Source organism: Tamandua tetradactyla, chromosome 6, assembly GCF_023851605.1.
Source record: "Tamandua tetradactyla isolate mTamTet1 chromosome 6, mTamTet1.pri, whole genome shotgun sequence".
NCBI lineage: Eukaryota > Metazoa > Chordata > Mammalia > Pilosa > Myrmecophagidae > Tamandua > Tamandua tetradactyla.
In genome coordinates, this window is record NC_135332.1 from 20216488 (window position 1) to 20239779 (window position 23292).

Genomic DNA, 23292 nt, shown 5'->3' on the forward strand with positions numbered 1-23292 from the left:
TTTGGTCTGTGGAACTTGTACTTGTATTGCATGAGCTGATAAATACCCTCTTTTGCCACAACAAGTTCAAAATGGGTTTAGGTCATTTGCAATGAGATTTTTACAACTATCCTGTACATTTTTCACCAGATATCTACCTCAGCAGGAAGGCAATGATAATTCAGTTCATGGTGATTATGCCTCAACATCTGAAAGTCACACAGTACTAATTCCAAGGGTTGCACTTTTATTTACAAATTAAAATACTTAAATCTCAACAATCTGATTTCCTTAACACCCCTCCCCCTCCCCATTTATATTCCAGTAAACCCGGACAATTTGGGCTAATTATCTCATAATATTATTTGCTCTAGCATGAAATTTTTTCTTTGAACTATCTCTTTAAAAAGGACTTCCCAGGTAAAATAAAAGGTTAAGCAAACACAAGGCTAGCTGTCTGGAAAATGTAAATCAAAGCCATGAGACAGCACTTAATACCCCCTAAGATGACAAAAACTAAAAAGAAAAATCACAGATTAAAAAAACACACAACAGGTGTGGATGAAGATGTGGGGAAATGGAACCGCATGCCGGCTGGGGGGAATGTAAATGGTGCAGCCACTTTGGAAAACAGTTTGGCAGTTCTTCAAAATGCAAAGCATAAAGTTCCCATATGACCCAGCAATTCCATTCCAAGGTATATGCCCAAATGAAAACATACACCCACACACACACTTGTACATGAATGTTCTCAGCAGCATTGTTCATAATAGTTCAAAAGCGGATACAATCCCAACTTCCATTGCCTGATGAGTGGCTTCATAAAATTGGGCAAATCCATACAATGGACTACTATTAGACCATAAAAAGGAATGAAATACTAATACATGCTACGATATGGCTGAACCTTGAAAATATCATGCTACATAAAAGAAGCCAGACACCAAAGCCCACATATTGCATGAGTCCGTTGATATGAAATGCCTGGAATAAGTTTATCTATAGAGATAGAAAGTAGAGTAGTGGTAACCTAGGGATGGAGGATTGGGGGCGAAATGGGGAGCAAATGCTCAAGGGAATGAAGTTTCTTTTCAGGTTGATGAAAATGTTTAAAATTGATTCTGGTGATGGTTGTAAAACTGTGTGATTACACGGAAACTATAGAAGGGTAAACTTTCAATGGACAAATTGGATGGCATATGAATTATATCTTAACCAATCTGTTATATTTTAAATATCTATAAGAAATCTATTTCATTCATATGGGAGAACATCTGAAGCATTTGATTTCAAACAGACCATGTGCTAATTACTTACTTATTCCTATCTCTTCATTAAAGTAGATTCTGGAAAATATCACTTGTGCAACAAAAATAGTTTAATTTACCTTTTTTGTCTTGCTAATTCATTTGGACCTTCTTCCCAATTAATATAAATTAGTAAGTTCCAATGATAGTTGATATAAACTTAGTAGTCAGACTTTCATAGAATGCATAAAGGACATAGTCCTTGAGGTTTTTACAGTCTAAAGATGATGATGTCTGGAGACTTTCCTGAGAAGAGGATTACCAGGATTTACAAAGAGCTCACCTTTGCAGTTGAGGCCACAGGTTATGCTAAGACACAGGATTCCCACACACATATTATCTCTTCCTCAAAACTAGTCTCCTTATTTCATAGTGTAACTCAAATGCAAACTACCCCCAGTAGGCTGTTGGCATGATCGAGGTCACACTGATATTTATACCCAAATGTCACCAGCTCTCTGCCCTACAGCAGATTTTTCTAGAAGCCCTCACAAGAGCTGGGCACTCCACTCTCTCACTGGACATTTGCTGGGCTTCCTCCAACTCCTGCTGAGCATCTCAGCTGTAGCAGGTCTCTGCTGCTGCTCCTCGGAGCTAACTCTGCCCTACCCAGGTATTGTTTCTGTACTCTCTTATGGGTACCTGAGAGCTTCACTTTTCATTCAGTTCTCACTGGGCCAGAGTTACACTTGGTACTGAACAGAAATGGGGGTCACCCTCTCTCTTCTTAGGAGCTAGATGCACTACTGGTTTTAGGGTAGGATCTAGATTACCAAAGCATAAATATTGACATGAGGGGACAGTCAGAGGACAGCCAGGAGAGCAGGAAGAGGTCAGGATGCACTGCTTTCTAGGGTTTGAAGCACTGAAAGGTCTATAATTCAGTTCTGCCAACTACACATCTTTAACCTAGGGCCAAGCCTGGGTGCAAAGCCTCAAATTTAGATTCAAATTTCAAGTACAATTTAATAAAGCAAAACAAAAATAGAAACAAAAACTCCACCTAAGGAAATCTATTAATTTCTTCCTTCAAAATGTATTCATATGCAAATCATTTTGGCATATACTCTCCTTCCACTTAATTAGAAGATAACTTTTGCTATTTTTTATCACCTTCTAAGAACATGTCTCTCTTTACTGACACCATAAGGCAAATTCATAGCTTTACTATGAGCTCAAAGCCATGTTGGGTAGAAGAAGCACTTGATAGCTACCCAACCCTTTAAAAAAAGGGGGGGGGATGGTACATCTTCTGACTTTTGATAACTAGACATGCAGAGGCTTCCTGGGCAGTGTGTGAATAGCTATGACCTGTGGAACCTAGAATCTCATGTGCCATATTCGCTTATTAATATTGCTGCCCTCTGGATAGAAGAGTCAAAGGAAGGTGAGAACCTGGTATCTGCCCATGGGTAGATGTAAAATCAGGTAAGTTTCATGGCATAACTAGATAATGATTTCAAAACAGTATATGAATGTACGTGAGAAAATTCAGGGCTAGAAGACACTAGAAGAGTATTTTATATGGGGAAACTGCTTAAAGAGTAGTAATATGTTATTTTAGGATGATTGTGTTAAATAAAATATCTGTGTGGTAGAAGGAAGCTGTACAACTCTACTTCCTAAATTTGGAAGGGGTGTTTACAGGCTGAATGGGCTCCCAGTAAATCAAGTAAGGGCATAGGGAACAATTTGCTGTGTGACTCTGGGCAAAGCTCTTCCCTCTCTGGGCCTCAGTTGCCTCATCTGAGTTGAACCGAAAAATTTGGTGTGTCTCTGGCACTTCTAATATCCAGAGAGACATAGACTGTGGCTGTGTGCCTGCACAGCAGCACAACAGGTCTGCCAACTGGCCCAGCTTTTGGAAGGATTTTTAACTCAGCAGTAGGTCTGCCACTAAAGGAGGTCAGTGAAGAGGATATTATCCAGATGAAGTTCCTGGGATATTGTCTTATGATGCTGAGAACAACCTTCCCTTTCCTTGGTGCATCTTCTCTAGAGCCTTCATCAAACTTCAGGACAGATGGCATCCCTCACTTTTGTAATTCAGAATCCTAGCAACTTCTTTGCCTTTTCTCTAACTTTTATGTTGCTTGATGGAGTTGATGAAATTTCTTTCTAAATTCAAATGCTCTAATTTATCTTTTTCCCCAGGACTTCTCTCCATCTCATATGCACATTGAGTTACTTAATCAATTTTACTATCATGGACTCCCTACTTAATTAAATCTTAAATTTTATCATCAGAATATTTTAGGGAGTTAATATGTTAAAAAATTTAAAGTAATTTTTAATTAACACCATAGCATGCTCATAATCACAGTTTCCATAAACTTCATTAAACATGTGGAATCCTCATTAAAAGGAGCGTTTGAACATAAATACTTACCATTGTAATACTTACCACTTTTTCCAAAATATAATATGGTGGACTTCTCAGATTAATGAATTATACCATGCAGCTGCTTTCTTTTGTGAGGCTAGTAGAAATAATATTTATACATTTTAACATTTTCCAAGTTTATAGCACTAGATAAATACAGGATAAGGACATTCATAACCTCTGTAGTAATTTATGGTTGAATTAGGATCTTGGAAAACAAGTTTCTAGAATTTAACATCAACACAGGTGGTGTGCGCCACTTCCTGCTTTTGACTCATTGAAAGCCTCTTGGTCATACACTCCTCCATGTTCTTTTCCCCCTTTCTGTCTTATTAAAATGGAAATGCCCCTCCCTTACCCTCTTGAAGCCAAGTTTTAAAGATGACAGTGTCACCATCAGCTTGGCTGATGGATCAGAGCCCCACCATGGCCTGCATCTCCTCTGGCTCCTATCCCTCTCCCAACTCAGATCTTCTGTTAAGTGAGAAAGAAATAAACTTCCACGTTGCTGAGCCCTGAGGTGTCTGGACCTGTTTGTCACTAGGGCCTAAGTTCTCCTAATCACACAGGTTCAAACATGTCAGTTTCTGGCATCCAGTAGGGCTCCACCTGTGGACTGCCCACTACCCCTGGGTCAGCTCAGCTATTGGTGACTGAGGCCTATGAGCCAAGCCTGCTGAGATGATGGAGAAATTAGTCTTGACCTATTTTGGGAACTGGGGTTGAGAAGAAAACTGCATGCATCTCACTTCTAGGAAGAAGGAAAAGCACTGAAACTTTACACTCAATCAAATTCAGAAGAATGAAGGTTTCTGAGCTCTTATTTTAACTGCAATGAGTCCTTGCACTTGAAGTCTTTGTTTCCTGAAGAGTGTCAAGTTCAGTTTCTGGAATTTTAGTTCATTGTTTAAAAGTAAATTTGATAGAAATAAATAAAAATAATATCTCCTCGTAAATTTTTCTTTCAAGCTGCTAAGCATTTGATGTTTTAGAAGAAAAAGAAAGAATAAAGAATAGTATTAACATTATCATGATATCAAGAGATTGGACTCAGGGAATCTAAATAGCTTTAAGAATAGGACAAATAGGACAAGTGGTGAGTTTAAAGAGAAATCTACTGTATTTCAAGTAGATAAGGCTGTTTCCTTTGAGAGAAAAGAAAAACACTACCTTAAGCAATGATTTCTTAGACTTTAAACACAAAGCACAAGCAATGAAAGAAAAAATAGATAAATGGGGACCTCCTCAAAATTAGATACTTTCATGCTTCAAAGGACTTTGTCAAGAAAGTGAAAAAATGCCTACTCAATGGGAGAAAATATTTGGAAACCACATCTCTGATAAAGGTTTACTATCCAGAATATATAAAGAAACCCTGCAACACAACAATAAAAAACACAAACTCAATTGCAAAATGGGCAAAAAAATCTAATAGACATTTTTCCAAAGAGGAAATACAATGGATAAAAAGCACATGGAAATACAAATGGATAAAAAGATCCTCAGTTTCACTAGCTATTAGAGAAATGCAAATCAAAACCACAATGAGATATCATTTCAAACCCTCTAGAATGACCACTATTAAAACCACTATTTAAAAAAAAATAGAAAATTACAAGTGTTGAAGAAGATGTGGGGAAATAGGAACACTCATTTCTGGTGGGAATGTAAAATGGTGTAACTCCTGTGGAAGATGTTTGGCAGATCCTCAGGATGCTAATCATAGAACTGCCATATTATCTGGCAATCTCGCTACTAGGTATTTACCCAGAAGAACTGAAAGCAGGGATGAAAATAAACATTTGCACACTGATGTTCATTGCAGCATTAAACACAATTGCCAAAAGATGGAAGCAACCCAAGTGTCCATCAATTGATCAATGGATAAACAAAATGTGATGCATACATATGATGGAATATTATTCAACTGTGAGAAGGAATGAAGTCCTGATGCATGTGACAACATGGATGAACCCTGAGGACATTATATTTACTGAAATAAGCCAGAGACAAAAGGACAAATATGGTATGCTCTTTCTAATGTGTTCTGATTATACAAAGCAAATGCATAGAGTTAAAATCTAGAATATAGGTTACCAGGAGAAAGAATGAAGGTAGACAATGGGGAGCTAATGCTTAATTTGTGCAGAGCTTTTAACTAGGTTGACTGTAAATGTTTGGAGATGGTTAGAGATGATGGTGGCACATTATTGCCAATGTAATTAACAGCACTCAAGCATGTATATGATTGTGGTTGAAAGGGGAAGTTTAGTGTATGTCACTAGAAGGAAAGTTAAGAGGATAAAACATGGGACTTTATAACATAGCAAATTTTGTGGATGATGACTGGGGTTAACAGAACAAGTATAAGAATGTTCTTTCATGAGCTAGAATAAGGGACGGCACTATTACAAGGTGTTAACAATAGGGTGGCATAAGGGGCAAAATACACCTGATGCAAACTATGGACCATGTTAGCAGTAACTTTTTAGAATTCTTTCATTGGTTGTAAGGAAGGTACCACACCAATTCTAAGTGCAATAATAAGGGGGTGTTAGGATTATGGGGTTTTTCTTTTTGCAGTAATGAAAATATTCTAAAATTGATTGTGGTGATGAATATACAACTTTGTGAATATACTGTGAGCCGTGGATTGTACACTTTGAATGATGTATGGTGTGTGAATATATCTCAGTAAACTGCTTTAAAACTATATATATACTGGGGGTGTGAGGGTAGTTCAGTGGTAGACTTCCTGCCTGCCATGTGGGAGACTCAGGTTTGATTCACCGCCCATGCACTTCCCCAAAACAAACAAAAAACAAAACAAAGGCAAACAATTCAACAAATGGTGCTGCAATAAGGGGATACTCACGTGGAAAAAGAATAAAATGTGACCCCCACCATACAGCATACAAAAAAAAAATATATATATATATATACTAATATATATATACAAAAAAATATATATATATATACTAATATATATATACTAACCTTGACTCAAAAGTACTAGACATGTTAAAAGAAAATGCAGAGGGTACAGTTAAGAAAATCATTCACTCATAAATAATAATTACTTAAGAAGAAAATGCTGTTTTACTTGAACTTATGTTCAGGATCAGTGTTTTCTAAGGTTTCCAGTTGTTGCTGAGAAGTTATGAAGCAGGGAGAGAGGCAGTGTGCAGATGAGTTAGCTCCCTTAGATGTTAGTTAAAACTGAACATCTCTTACATTGCTGGTGGAAATGGAAGTTCGGCAGTTTCTAATCATATTAAATGTACACTTAGCATATTGTGCTGATTTGAAAGGATGTATGTGCCCTAGAAAAGCCATGTTTTCATCTAAATCCCATTTCATAAAGGTAGAATGATCCCTATTCAATACTGTGTGTTTGAAACTGTAATCAGATCATCTCCCTGAAGATGTGATTTAATCAAGAGTGGTTGTTAAGCTGGGTTAGGTGATGATATGTCTCCACCCATTCGGGTGGGTCTTGATAAGTTTCTGGAGCCCTATAAAAGAGGAAACATTTTGGAGAATGAAGGAGATCCAGAGAGAGCAGAGAATGCTGTAGCACCATGAAGCAGAGAGTCTGCTAACCAGTGCTTTGGAGATGAAGAAGGAAAATGTCTCCCAGGGAGCTTCATGAAACAGGAAGCCAGGAGAGAAAGCTAACAGGTGATGACATGTTCACTATGTCCCCTTCCAGATGAGAGAGAAGCCCTGACTGTGTTCACCATGTGCCTTCTCACTTGAAAGTGGAAACCCTGAACTTCATCAGCCTTCTTGAACCAAGGCATCTTTCTTTGGATGCCTTTGATTGGACATTTATATAGACTTGCTTTAATTGGGACATTTTCTCAGTCTTAGAACTGTAAACTAGCAACTTACTAAATTCCCCTTTTTAAAAGCCATTCCACCCTCCATCAAGGAATTCAGACCAGTGCTTGGTAATTTGAAGCCATTAAAACCAGCCTACAACCTCTTCTCTGTCTCCAACAAACCCCCAGCCAAAGTTAAAGGTACCGCATCATCTTATGCTGGTGGGACCTGCAGTGAGACAAGCGCCACATACTGGGCAGGATAAGAAAAACAGAGTCCAGAGACTTCACAGGAAAGTTTTTCAACCTGCTGGGTCTCATGCTCAGGGAAAACCGACGCAGGTGACTCTTTCCTCCTGATAGGAGGCCAGTTTGGTCTGGGAAAATCTGGCTGGGATCTATAATATCTAAGCAGACCCTCCTAAGTGTGTGTGGGGGAAAGGTACCACACAAGCAGGGCAAGAAACAAGAAAACAAGAACTGAAAAATTCTCCTCTGTTAAACAAAACCTAAGCTAAAGGTTCAGATAAAGCTGAACAGAATGTCAAAGAACAGATAGACAACAAATTCATCCAGCAAGAAAACCCTAGATAAAAGAAGTGAAAGCAATCTCCAGAATAAACTAATTAAGGTAATTAAATGCCTAGACGCCAGCAAAAAATAACAAATCACACTAAGGAAATTGAAGATACAGCCCAGTCAAAGGAACAAACCAACAATTCAAATGACATACAGGAGCTGAAACAACTAATTCAGAATATACGAACAGACATGGAAAACCTCATCAAAAACCAAATCAATGAATTGAGGGAGGATATAAAAAAGGCAAGGAAGGAACAAAAAGAAGAAACTGAAAGTCTGAAAAAACAAATCACAGAACTTATGGGAATGAAAGACACAGTAGAAGAGATGAAAAAAACAATGGAAACCTACAATGGTAGATTTCGAGAGGCAGAACATAGGATTAATGAACCGGAGGACAGAACATCTGAAATCCAACAAGAAACAGAAACTATAGGGAAAAAAATGGAAAAATATGAGCAGAGACTCAGGGAATTGAAAGACAATATGAAGCACATGAATATATGTGTTGTGGGTGTCCCAGAAGGAGAAGAGAATGGAAAAGGAGGAGAAAAACTAATGGAGGAAATTATCACTGAAAATTTCCCAACTCTTATGAAAGACTTAAAATTACAGATCCAAGAAGTGCAGCATACCCCAAAGAGAACAGATCCAAATAGACATACTCCAAGACATTTAATAATCAGAATGTCCAAGGTCAAAGAGAAAGAGAGGATCTTGAAAGCAGCAAGAGAAAAGCAATCCATCACATACAAGGGAAGCCCAATAAGACTATGCGCAGATCTCTCAGCAGAAACCATGGAGGCGAGAAGACAGTGGGATAATATATTTAAATTATTAAAAGAGAAAAACTGCCAACCAAGAATTCTATATCCAGCAAAATTGTCCTTCAAAAATGAGGGAGAAATGAAAACACTTTCAGACAAAAAATCACTGAGAGAATTTGTGACCAAGAGACCAGCTCTGCAAGAAATACTAAAGGGAACACTAGAGACAGATACGAAGACAGAAGAGAGAGGTGTGGAGAAGAGTGTAGAAAGGAAGACTATGAGTAAAGGTAAAAGGAAGAAAAATTAGATATGACATATAAAATCCAGAAGGCAAAATAGTAGAAGAAAGTACTACCCATACAGTGATAACACTGAATGTTAATGGATTAAACTCTCCAATCAAAAGACATAGTCTGGCAGAATGGTTTAAAAAACAGGACCCATGTATATGCTGTCTCTACTCAAAGGTCACGAGGCCAAGGACACAAATGGACATTTACATGTTTATAGCAGCATTATTAACAATTACCAAGTGATGGAAACAGTCAAAATGTCCATCAACAGACAGTTGACTAAACAAACTGTGACATTTACATAAGATGGAATATTATGCAGCTATAAGACAGAATAAAGTTATGAAGTATGTAACAACATGAATGGACCTTAAGGACATTATGCTGAGTGTGATTAGCCAGAAACAAAAGGACAAATACTGTATGGTCTCACTGACATGAACTGACGTTAGTGAATAAACTTAGAATATTTCCTTGGTAACAGAGACCATCAGGAGATAGAAATAGGGTGAGATATTGGGTGATTGGAGCTGAAGGGATACAGATTGTGCAACAGGACTGAATATAAAATCTCAGATATGGACAGCACAATACTACCTAACAGTAATGTAATTATATTAAAACACTGAATGAACCTGCATGTGAGAATGATAGAGGGAGGAGGACTGGGGACATAAATGAAATCAGAAAGAAAGATAGATGGTAAAGATCGAGATGGTATAATCTAGGAATGCCTAGAGTGTATAATAATAGTGAAATGTACAATGTACAAATTTAAGAAATGTTTTTGCCTGAGGAAGAACAAAGGAATGTCATTATTGCAGGGTGTTGAAAATAGATGATAATTAATACTTTAAAATGTCACCTTATGTGTGAGACTAAAGCAAAAAATGTTTATTTGTTACAAAATTTATATTTTGACTAGAGCATTTCCTAATATAACTCATGTAGATAGTTTGAGTGAATGTCATAAGTACTTGGAATCTCAGGTAGCATATGAGATTTTGTTGGTTTGTCCAGAGTGATGCCCCGATGAATCCCAGAGTGATTTGATCAGTGACTGGAAAAGTATTTGCAAGCCCCCTTTGGGGAATGGTGAGAGTGGGGAGAAATTCAACTTCCCCAAGTTGAATTCTTGATATTCTCACAAGCAGTGTGGACAACCAAAGCTATAGGCTGAGCCCCCAGGCTTGGGGTTTGTTCACATGAAACTTAACCCCACAAAGGATAGGTCAAGTCTACTTAAAATTTAGGCCTAAGAGTCACCCCCAAGAGAGCCTCTTTTGTTGCTCAGATGTGGCCTCTCTCTCCAGCCAACACAACAAGCAGTCTCACCACCCTTCCCCTCTCTGCGTGGGACATGACTCCCAGGGGTGTGGACCTTCCTGGCAACATGGGACAGAGATCCTGGAATAAGCTGAGACTCAGCATCAAGGGACTGAGAAAAAACCCTAGAATGAGCTGAGAATTAACATCAAGGGATTGAGAGAACCTTCTCGACCAAAGGGGGAAGAGTGAAATGAGACTAAGTGTCAATGGCTGAGAGATTCCAAACAGAGTCGAGAGGTTATCCTGGAGGTTATTCTCATGCACTAAGTAGATATCACCTTGTTGTTCAAGATGTAGTGGAGAGGCTGGAGGGAACTGCCTGAAAATGTAGAGCTGTGTTCCAGTAGCCATGTTTCTTGATGATGATTGAACAATGATATAGCTTTCACAATGAGACTCTGCGAATGTGAAAACCTTGTGTCTGATGCTCCTTTTAGCTACTATATCTATAATATGTCTATAATATATAAAATATATTATATTTTATTCCATATGTTCTACTCTTCAGAAGAGTAGAACATATGGAATAAAGAGCAGAAGAGTAGAACATATGGAATAAAAATAAATAATAGGGGGAACAAATGTTAAAATAAATTTAGTTTGAAATGTTAGTGGTAAATGAAAGCGAGGGGTAAGGGGTATGGTATGTATAATCTTTTTTTTCTCTGTTATCGTTTTATTTCTTTTTCTGTTGTCTTTTTATTTCTTTTTCTAAATTGATGCAAATGTTCTAAGAAATGATGAATATGCAACTATGTGATGATATTAAGAATTACCGATTGTATATGTAGAATGGAATGATCTCTTAATGTTTTGTTTGTTAATTTTTTTAATTAATAAAAAAAGTTTAAAAAATAAAGTAAAATAAATCTGTTCTAAGAAATGAAAAAAAAAAAGGCCATTCCATTTCTGGTATATTGCATTCTGGCAGCTAGCAAAATAGAACACAAATGATCCAACAATTGCATTCCTGAATATTTATCCCAGAGAAATGAAAATTTACATCCACACAAACATCCATACCCAATGGTTTGTAGCAGCTTGCTTTGCAATAGCCCCAAACAGGAGATAAAAAAAATGTCCTACAATAAGTGAGTGGGTAAATAAACTATGGAACAGCCATACCATGGACTGCTACTCAGAAATAAAAAGGAACCAACTATTGATACTTACAACAACTTGGATAATCTCCAGGGCATTACGCTAAATGAAAAAAGTCACTCTCAAAAGGTCACATACTACAGAATATCATTTATATAATCTTCTCTAAATGAAAAGGTTAAAGAGTAAAGAACAGACTAGTGGTTGGCAAGGGTTAGGGATAGCTAAGAATGGTTAGTGATTAAAAAAAAAACAAAACCACAGTAGCCTATACACAAAAGCAAGGGTTACATTCAATTCTACAGTTGACACGAGCTGAATATCGTAGTCTCTTATTTGCTGACCAACCGGGATATGGAGTGAGGGAAATCCCATGGTTTTGAAGCAAGGTCAGATTTGGTATCATCAGTCTTCTCATCCTTCTGTCTGAAGGTACAGTTTTGTGCAGATTGCCTAGAAAGGCAGGGAGTCTGGGCTTGCCTCCTTTATGTTCCTCTTTTGGCAATTTTTGTTTTAAGCATATCTTCCACAGTGCCCTCAATTTGTTTAAGATACAAATTCTGAAGAATGAAAGGCATAGTTTTACTATATAGGAAATGTTTTCTTAAAAAAGGTAATAAAATATAGATTTGATTATTGCAGTGCAATGCCGCTTGGTGGCCAGAGAGCCCACCAATTTGTATCCAGTGACCTCTAGCCTGAAACGACAGCATGCTCTCTATTTCTCAAGCTCTGGCAGGATGCAGCACACAAGGGGCATGCTTATTGTTTCTCTTTCTGGTTGTCCAGGCATTGTGAATTTTTTCAAGGGCCTAATAGTTCTGTATTATCTTAACAGAAGTAAGCTATGTTTTTGGTGTATACACTGATTAACAACTTGATGGTTGAGATCATTCTTCATTCCTGCATTTAGCTACCCACCCACCCATCTACACATCCATCTATTCATCTACCACCTCTTCATCCCTTCCCATCAATCATCCATTCACCCACTTATGTACCTAGCATTCTTCCATCCACTTGCCCACCTATTCACCTGTTATCCATCCATTCATTTACTCACCCATGTAACCATCCAACCATCCACCTAGCCACCCATCCGTATCCATCTGTTCACCTATCCATCTATCCATCCAACCATCCATCCATCCATCCATCCATCCATCCACCTGTCTACTTATCCATTTATCCATACACCTGTTCAGCTATCCAACCACCCACCCAACCATCCATCCATCCATCCATTCATCAACCAATCAATAACTTCTATCCATTCATCCTTTTATGCATCCACATACCCACATGCCTTTTTATTCATCAATATACCTTTATATTAATCTTTTAAGGAAAATTATTTAGTGAATATTTATCAAACATCTAGGCATTGGCAATAGATACATATATTCTTAGATATCTCTCACTTTGCATTTTTGTGTGTGCTAAATATCTTTGAAAAATTGTAACCAATGCAACTTTCAGAATAATGACAATTTGAAGCATGTTTTCCCACATGAAGGAGAAAGTCAGGCAATCTGTCTTAATTATTAAATGTTCAAGAGTGAGGGAGTGGGCAGGCCATGGTGGCTCAGCAGGCAGAGTTCTCACCTGCCATTCTGGAGACTTGGGCTCAATTCCTGGTGCCTGCCCATGAAAAAATATAAAAACAAAACTGAGGGAGTATGTGGGACATGACTCCTGGGGTGTGTGTCTCTCTGGCAATGTGGGACATGACTCCCAGGGATGAGTCAGGTCCTGGCATCATGCAATTGAGATTCCTTCCTGACCAAAAAAGAGGAAAAGGAATGAAACAAAGCAAAATTTCAGTAGCTGAGAGATTTCAAATAGAGTCAAGAGATCATTCTAGGGATTATTCTTATGCATTGAATAGATATTCCTTTTTAGTTTCTAGTGTATTAGAAAAGCTAGAAGGAAATACCTAAAACTGATGAACTGTAATCCTGTAGACTGGATTCTTGATGATGATTATATAACTATATAGCTCTTATGGTGTGACCAGGTCATTGTGAAAACCCTGTGACTGACACTCCCTTTATCAGTGTACAGACAGGTGAGTAACAAGAGAAAGACTAAATGAATAAATAAATAATACGGGGGATAAAGATATGGGATGTTTTGGGTGTTCTTTTTTATTTTTTAACTTTTTCTTGGAGTAATGGAAATGTTCTAAATTTCATGGTGTTGATGAATGCACAACTATATGATGATGTGGTGAGACTGATTGTATACTTTGAGAGGATTACTTGGTGTAGGGATATATCTCAGTAAAATTGCATTTTTTAAAAAGATTGTATTTATGTTAAGTACAAAAAAGTGAGGGAGACTGTCCATCAACAGATGAATGGGTAAACAAAATGTGATATACACACATGATGGAATATTATTAAGCCATAAAAAGGAATGAAGGTCTAATACATGTTACAACATAGATGAATGTTGAAGACATCATGTTAAGTGAAATAAGTCAGAAAAGGACACAGTCTGTATAAATCCATGTGATGGTTAAGTTCATGTGTCAACTTGGGTAGGTTATTGTGTCAGTTATTTATTAAGCAAACACTGCCTGAACGTGGATTTAATTTCTGCTTTTTCTTTTTTTTAGGTGCATGGTCCAGAATTCCCAACTTGTGTCCTGCCCTACTGCCCTATGGAATTCAGATTTGCCAATCTCTACAGTTGTGTGAGGCAATTCCTATACAAAATCTCATAATTTAAATATGTTGGCTCTGTTTCCCTGGACAGCACTGACTAATACATCCCACTTCTATGAAATATCTAGAATAGGTCTAAATCCTTAGAGACAGAAAGTAGATCAGAGGTTGCCAAAGGCTGGCAGAGGGCAGAAACCTATCATTGATTAATAGGTACAGAGTTTCTGTTGGGGGTGATGAAAAAAGTTTGGCAATGGATGATGGTGATGGAAGCACAATATCATCAAAACAATTTATGCCACTGAATTGTATATTCAAAATGGTTAATACAGGAAATTTTGTGTAATGTATATGTTACCATACTCAAAAAAGTGTGAGGAGCTCTCCTGGGTGCACACAAGACAATCTATGGGGGGAGGGTGCAAGAGTAATATTAGGACATCTATTTATATTTATTACCTATCATTTTCTACTCTGGGGTATGTTTTATAATACATATGATTTACTAGTTTCATGGCACCGGTATATACTTTATAAATAAATAATGTAAATATGGATGCAGGCTCAAAAAGGCTGTATTGATAGGAGTGTATGATCTGGGGAATGATACGCCAGGTGCCAGCAACCAGCAGCATCCCATTCTTTGGTGTCTGTGGCCAGCATCTGACAGCGAAGGGCTTTCAGAATATCCTTGCGTTAGAATAAGGATTACTCATGCATTTCTAACTGGGGGAAACTATGTGTAGAATAAAAATAGACAACAATGTGTTTGGAAAATGTAAGAAAACTGTCCATGTTCTTTATTTACAACCCACCCTCTGGAGATCCCCTGAACGCAAAAGAAGCAGATGCTGCTTCAGACAGCTAAATAGTTTATTTCCTCTTCCTAATCTATTCACAGATTAGAAAGCACCACTTCTTTCATTAGAAAATTAAAGGTTTCTGTCTTTAAATATTGTTTTATTATTTTTTAATTGACATGAAATCGCCTTTAGAGCCAATTGCTATGGTTGTTGGCTTAAATCTAAAGGAAAGACTCGACCTTAGAAAGCTGTAAAAGAATAAACAAGAAAAGCCCTGTTTGTTGGTCCTCAACTGTTGGTATTTGTGGTTTAGAGTTCTGTCTGTGGTCTCTTCTCACTCAGCATGCATTTCCTGAGCAATCCTTGTAACTGTGGGTGCATAATAAGTGGTACAGCTTTATCTCAAGACCAGATCATGCTCTTGGGCAATCCCTAATCCCAGCCTCCCAGAGGGCATGCTCCATCAGTATGGCACCAATAAGTAAGCATCCCCACCCCCAAAACTGAGATCATTACCTTCCAGACCTCTCCACCTCCAACTTGTTCGTTTTGTCTTTTCCCTTGTCCTAGTCTATAATTCACGTGAACACCCTAGCCAGAAATCTGGTGGTCATCTAAGAGCCTGTTCTCTTTCTTGCATTTTCACATTGTCAATTTTCACTTTTTCATGATCTCTAAAATCCCTCTCTATATTAGGCCAATATGTATCAACATGGATAAGTCTCAAAAACATAAAATAAAAAAGCAAAGAGATTCAGGGATAACATCTGTGCCATTTGAATCTGTTGTGTACCCTAGGAAAGCCAAGTTCTTTAATTCTCATTCAGTCTTGCTGGGTGGGATCTTTTTTATTGTTTCCATGGAGATGTGACCCACCCAATTGTGGGTGGTAACTTTTGATTAGATGGTTTCCAAGGAAATGCATCTCCACCCATTCAAAGTGGGGTTGCTTACCAGAGCCCTTTGAGAGGGAACCATTTTGGGAAAAGCTTTAGAGCCTATTATCCAGAGACCTTTAGAGATAGAGAAGGAAAACACCCCTGGGGGAGCTTCATGAAACAAGGAGCTGGGAGAGAAAGCTAGCAGACTTCACCATGTGCCCTTCCAGCAGAGAAAGAAACCCCAAATTTTGTCGGCCTTTCTTGAGTGAAGGTAACCTCTTGTTGCCTTTAATTTGGACATTTTCATGGCCTTAGTACTGTAAACTTGCAGCTTAATAAACTCCCCCTTTTAAAAGCTGTTCCGTTTCTGGCATATTGCGTTCTGGCATCTTGCGAACTGGAACATCACTTATGGTGGGCAGATAAAATATTCTAGTTTTCAAGGCAAGTGAAGTCCTGGTTGTAAATCAATGCATTAGCATTCTAGTAAAAGTTTTGTTTTGTTTTTTCAATCTTATAATCTGGACAGTTACAAATGAGCTGGGCTACGGGGTCCCAATCTTGAATCATGGAATCAATATAATGCCAACACCCTGGTGGGGAGTGTCTTAAGAACTAGCTGCTCTTCCCTGTTATCTTGCTATGCAGTGGAATTTGAGGATGGAAGAGACCTAAGAGTTCTTGTCTTAGGAGCTGTACATGGGGGGAGTGAGCTAAGTAAATGAGAGAGCAAATCCTTTCCACTGTGTTAATAAAGTCGTCCACCCCTAATTCTTGTAAGAGGCCCGAAGATCAGACTGTGTTTGAGGCCCTACTATTCACTATTTCATGAGCGCTAAGGGAGGAACTGTAGCCATGCATGGCTGTCTTTGGATGATGTATTAGTTTCCCAAGTCTGCAATAATAAATTACCATACACTTAAAACAACAAAAATTAATTGTTTCACTGTTGCAGAGGCTAAACAAAATCAAGGTGCTGGGGGGCCATGATCCCTCTGAGGGCTTTAGGAAAGAATATTTCCTTGCCACTCACTGGCTTCTCATGGCCTCTGGCATGCCTTGGTGTTCCTTGGCTTATCTGTCTTCATCTTCACAGGGCTGATTTCTTTGTCTCCCTCACTATGTCCTCTTCTCTTTTTATAAAGACACCAGTCACTGGATTTAGGACCCAAATTGAATCCAGGATGATTTCATCTCAAGATCATTATCTAATTAAATCTGCAAATACCTTGTTTCTAAAAAAAGATCACATTCAGAGGTTTGGGGGTGGGGTGGGATTCACTATGCAACCCACTACAAGGTCCAAATGATCTTTTGTGCTATTCTGTTTCACATCACATATTCTTTCCTTGGGCAATACAGTCTCACTTTGGAGTGATGTGTACCAACCCTTTCTTTAAGGCATCATTGCATGTGTGCAAGGACAGTTCCTGGGCAGAAATACCTGACTTTCCCACCACTTGGGTTTATAAATAATGCAAAGATAGAATCAGTGAGACAAAAGTCAGCACAGAACATAATACTAGAAACAATAAAATCACTGTTGTTTATTGCTTGTTTATTTGGGGCAAACATGCAAATCAAAGAACAAGAAAACAATTATTTAGTCAACCAAGAAGCATAAATGGCACCCCCAAGGCTTTACATATTCAAGAGAGAGTTAATTACAGCATCAACAAATGCTTTACTACTACCCAGAGAGAGAACTAGCTGCTTCATCTGCTGCTTCTATTTCTAATTTCCTCAAATTCAGGAAAATGTACAAAATTACTTTATGCCAATATCACATGCTACAAAGCAGAGTACATTTGGGTGGTTCTGGCAAAGAGATTGCTCGTTAATGTTGTTAATGTACACTAGAAGACATCTGATGTGAAATTCATAATTGAAATGTTGTGAGCAGTTTAGCATATGGATCCTTCACATCTACTTAATTACCAGTTTAGTAATAATTTTATGTAATGAGGCATTATTAATAATACGTGAAATACTAAATTGACGTAATGCCCTAAAAACGTAATATGACATTTGCCTCTGAAAGAATATGATTCCAGGTGTCATTACCATAATTTCAAAAATGTGATGTTACATAAAATATTAAATTATTCTTTAGAAATAATTTGGGTATGATGTATTTCAGATTGAGTCTCTAGGTTGTAATCCTTTTTTTTTGGCAAAATGTACAGAACTTTGCCTGCCCTTGTGGACCTGCAGTGCAACTGTTGCTTATAGCAGGCACACCATTAAATGCTTGCCATCTTGCTGAGCCAAGGCTAAGGTGTTATTTGGTGTGGCAGGAGGGGGAAGCAAGCCAGAAAGATGTCAAAAGGTCTGTCCAAGTTCAAGCACTTGAGAAAATATGAGGAAGCAGAAGACAAATGCTCACTATTGGCAGAGGCCTCAAAATTTCATCACGGTTCAGGAATTTTACTTTGCCTTTCTATTAGGCCCACACTTACTGTTTGTGGGGCCTGATGGAAAGAGTTCCAGTGGGGGCTCACATATCATATGGCAACATGTTTAAAGTCATAAATGAAGCTAACAAGCTATTAAATAAAATGTCTTTTTCTACCTTGATAAATAGCCTTTTGTAATGACAAAATGGAAAAATATGCAAAAAGCCTTGGTTTTTAATAGGACTGAAATTCTGCATAATATCAAAGGCAACTGAATGTAATTATTATTGCACATGTTGAGGTCATCCATTGCTGGGCTGGCAATATTTGCATGAGTACAAAATAAGAACATACAAAATTCATAAAAATTTAAATTTAGACCATAAAATTTATTTTTCTTACCTTGATTTCAGAATAATTACTAAAGATGTTGTTATATTCAAGATTTCTATGTAATGGACAATAGTGACCTAAAAGATTAAAAAATAGAATAGAATTGTATTTGGTATGCAAATTTGAATATATTTTCATTAGAATATAATTAAATATTAAAGTTAAAATGATTTTCCTAAAGCTATTTTTCTTCTAAAATATTCAAAATTATTTATTAAACTTAAAAGGCAGAATGAAAATTATAATTAAGAATATCAAAAATTCAAATTCATTTGTTTAAGTAATGCTGAAACTTGTAATTTAACACTTTGAAATTTTAATTAAATTTTATTAAGTGTTTTATAAAGATAAAACTATTTATAATTATAATCCATCTGGTTGCCAATGTTAGGATCCAGTGTCACAGTTCTACATTATGGCTAGACATATATATATGTTTGTGTGCATATTTTTATATATACAAATTTAATAGTAATGAACTTTTTATACTGAAAGTTCTCAGCCACTCTGTGCCACAGTTGCAGATACTGCACCAACTCATGAGCCTTGAATTGGAACTCAACTGGAACATGAAAAGAAATAAGAAAATGGATACTTAGCACTACTGGGAAATGATACTTCATAAATGTAAGAGTCTATTGCCTTCATGCTGACAGGAAGGATTTGATGAGTTAATTAATTTGTCTTTTCTCTTACCTAAGCACTTCAGCCACTTAAACTCCCCTGCTCTCAATAGCAATGTCCATCTCTAAATCTGGCAGTTACCCAACCCCCAAACTTTCTCTACATTGGTTTCAGGACATAGAGCAGACCACGGGAAGAATTGTTTCCAAGGGGCCTGGAAACAGTCACATGAGCTAGGGTTTAGGGGTTCAGGTGCCCTATGTCAGCACTGAGCATGGGATCTCAAGTGCTAGAGGTGCACACATATTTAAGAAATTAATTGTGTGTGTATGGGGGGGTGGAGATTGAGAGAGAGAGACTGAAGCAACCTCTAAAATGCAGGTCCCAGAATAAGGCCATCTCTTGCCTGGAGCCAAGTGCAGCACAGCACGTGGTGCACACAGAAAACGTTGGACGCATGTTATGTTCACACCAACTAATAACACCGCCTCATGTACTCTGAAATTTCCCCCTACATTCTACCCTATTTGAGCCCAACCAGAGCGCAAATCTTCCTCCATCTATGTATTTTTGGGGAGTGACCATTTGGAATTTCATACCCATGGCCAAGGCTGATATTCAGCTGGTTTACACAGGCATGGCCTTATCAGTACTTCCATGCCCTTTGCTAAACAGTTCCTGCCTCAAATCCCGTGATTGTCCCCCACCCCACCCCTAGGACTTCCTCCCCAAGATCTCTACACAGAATCTCTATAGTACCCCACTTTTGTGCCTGAGCCACATGTTGTTCAATATCTTTAACATCACTCTTATGCATGTCTTAAAGCAAGGCAGAAGTGAACAATGGATTGATATTGTTCACACTTGTATCAAATAAATATATTTTTGAGAGAATCATTACTTAAAGAGGATATTTCTGGATGTCACCAACCTGTCTGGATAATAGGAGGGACCAGAGGAGCTCTTTCAATGTGAGGTTGGCTGTTGAAATCTGACTCAGTGTCAACTATACATAAAGCTGTTTCCATAACTGCCAGATGTTCAGTGGCTTTTGTCAAGTGAACTGGTGGCCTTTATGCAATTCTAAGTGGCCAGATGTCCAAATTACTAAACTCATCACTCTAGCTGATATGTGATCTGATTAAAGTCTTTCTTAGGCTTTTTGGCTCAGACTTCAGAACTGAGGTGGACCAGAGGTTGAGGCAAATTAAAGAAGAGCTACAACATACTATGGTTCTAAGGCAAAAACTGTATGCCTGAATCTGCCCAGCTCTCATCCATTTTGCAGACAAATCTAAAATTTAATTTTTTGAAATGTTATTTTGGCACCTGTGATGGTTTGACACTGTATGGACCCCAGAAAAGCTCATTCCTGAGGATATAAACCATCTGTAAGTAGGATCTTTTCATGAGGCTACTTCAGCTACGGTGACCTACCACATTCAGGATAGGACTTAATCCAAATAATTGGAGTCCTTTATAAATGGCATATATATATATATGCCCATATATATATACACTCTAGACCTTCACCTACTGTATGAGACCAAAGAGGTTTATTATGTCTAGAATCTAAATTCTCTGTAACATATAATCTAAATCAACCTGTCTGGGTAGCTAATTTAAACAACCCAAACTCCTAGAGTCCAGACGGGGAACGAAGCCTTGAAAGTCTACACATTGTAATGTAATTACAAATATCTCAGACTATGGTGGGCTGATAACTAAAAAGTATTGTAAAGTCCCTTGAGGGTCTGAAGGGGAAAAAAAAAAAACTATTAAACTTTCCCATCTGGGAAACCCCAGGTACCCACCCCCCTCAACCATTGGGGACTCCCAAGAAAATAGGCCAAGCCCTAGATTTTGAGGCTTGCCCTTATGAAACTTATTTCTGTAACAGAAAAGCTAACACTATCTATAACAAGGCTTAAGAGTTGCTTCCAAGAAACCGCTTTTGTTGCTCAAACGTGGCCTCTCTCTCTCTCTCTAAGCCCAATTCTGCAAGGAGAATCACTACCCTCCCCACTACATGGGAAATGACATTCAGGGATGAGACTCTCCCTGACAACCTGGATCATGACTCTGACGGATGAATCTGGATCAACACAACCTACCTGACCAAAAAGGGGAAAAGAAGTGTAAAAAGGCATCAGTGCCTAAGACAGATCAAATAGAGTCAAGAGGCTATTCTGGAGGCTACTCCTATGTAAGTTTCAGGTAGATAGTGATCATTACTATGGTTTGTCAAACTCCAACCAAAACCATTCCTGTTAACCCTGAAGAACACCTAGGGCTCGAGCTGAGACTCTATAAAAGTTGCATGCACTGAGTTTGCTTTCCTGGAACCTATAATTTCCAGAGGGTTCCTAGGCCAGATAAATCCTGAAACCCAGAGGGACCAGCCTTTCCAAGATTACCAATTAATTACATTCTCCTATCCTTTGGTGTCAGCACCCCTTCTCAACATGAAAAAGTCAGAATGGGCATTGCCTAAAGATCCCTATAGATATGGAGAAGGATCAAAGGAGAAGGAGGAGATATAACAGAGAAAATATGATTTAACAAACAATTATGACTGTTGAATCACTATACTGATATTTCTTTTAGCCTCCAGTGTTTTGGAGCAGCTAAAAGGAAAAATCTGAAATAGAAGAATGGAAACCCATAACAAACTCTGAAAGTGTACTTTGAAAATTATTGCTTCTTCTTTCTTTTATTTGTATAGATGTTTTATTACACAATAAAAAGCCTTTAAAAACTAAAAAAGAATTTTAAAAAAAATTCTTGCAGCACAAAAAGAAGGATATAAATATCAAATTAAAAAGTGGGCTAAAGGGGAGTGCAAGGGTAGTTCAGTGGTAGAATTCTTGCCTGCCTTGCAGGAGACCTGAGTTTGATTCCCGGCCCGTGCACTTCCTAAACAAACAAACAAAACAAATAAAAAACCAACCAAACAAAAATTCAACAAATCGTGCTGCTGCAATAAGGGGATACTTACATGGAAAAAGAATGAAATGTTACCCCTGCCATACAGCACACACACAAAAAAAAATGGGCTAAAGATTTGAATAAATTTTTTACCAGAGAAAATACACATATGGCAAATAAACACATAAAAGATGCTCTATATCATTAGCCATTAGGGAAATGCAAATTGAAACAATAATGAGATATCACTACATACCTATTACAATATCTAAACTTTTTACAGTGTTTTTTGTTTTTTGTTTTTTAACATGACCAGGCACCGGGAATCGAACCCAGGTCCTCTGGCATAGCAGGCGAGCATTCTTGCCTGCTGAGCCACCACGGCCCTCTAAACTTTTTAAAACTGACCATATCAAGTGGTAGCAACAATGCAGAGTATCTGAAACTCTCATATATTGCTGGTGGGAATGCAAACCAGGACAGCCACTTTGGAAAATAGTTTGGCAATTTTTTTTTAAGTTAGACATACCATAAAACCCAGCAATCCCACTTCTGGTTATTAACTCAAAAGTAATGAAACATGTTCACACAAAAATCTATACACGAATGTTTATAGTGACTTCATTAATTGTCAAAAAAAGGCAATTTATTAGCAGTAGTGCATTCATACAATGGAATGCCACTTAATAATAAAAAGGAACAGGCTAGTGATACATGCAATATGGATAAATCTCAAATGAATTACGCTAATGAAATAAGCCAGGATTAGAGACAGCATTGTGTGATTTCACATATATGACTTCCTAGAAAAGCTAAAACTATAGGGACAGGAAGTAGATCGGTGTTGCCAGGGACTGGAGGTGGGGATAGGAATTGATTACAAAGGGGCTTAACAAAACTTTTTTGGGTGATGGAAATATTCAAATATACAGTTGTCAAGATTCATAGAACTATATGCCTAAAAAAGGACAAATTTTTACTGATTGTTAATTATACCTCAATAGAACAAATTTGTAAATAAAAAAAAAGT

General features: G+C 37.7%; 1 long non-coding RNA gene across 1 annotated transcript in view; it reads right to left on the reverse strand.

The window, feature by feature from the left end:
* Positions 1–23292, reverse strand: part of LOC143685844 (uncharacterized) — a 39142-nt gene that overhangs the window by 11966 nt on the left and 3884 nt on the right. The window contains exons 2-3 of the long non-coding RNA XR_013176773.1: positions 18720–18787; positions 3691–3766 (exon numbers count right to left, since the gene is read on the reverse strand). This is a non-coding gene — a long non-coding RNA (uncharacterized LOC143685844). The remainder of the gene's footprint in view (positions 1–3690; positions 3767–18719; positions 18788–23292) is intronic.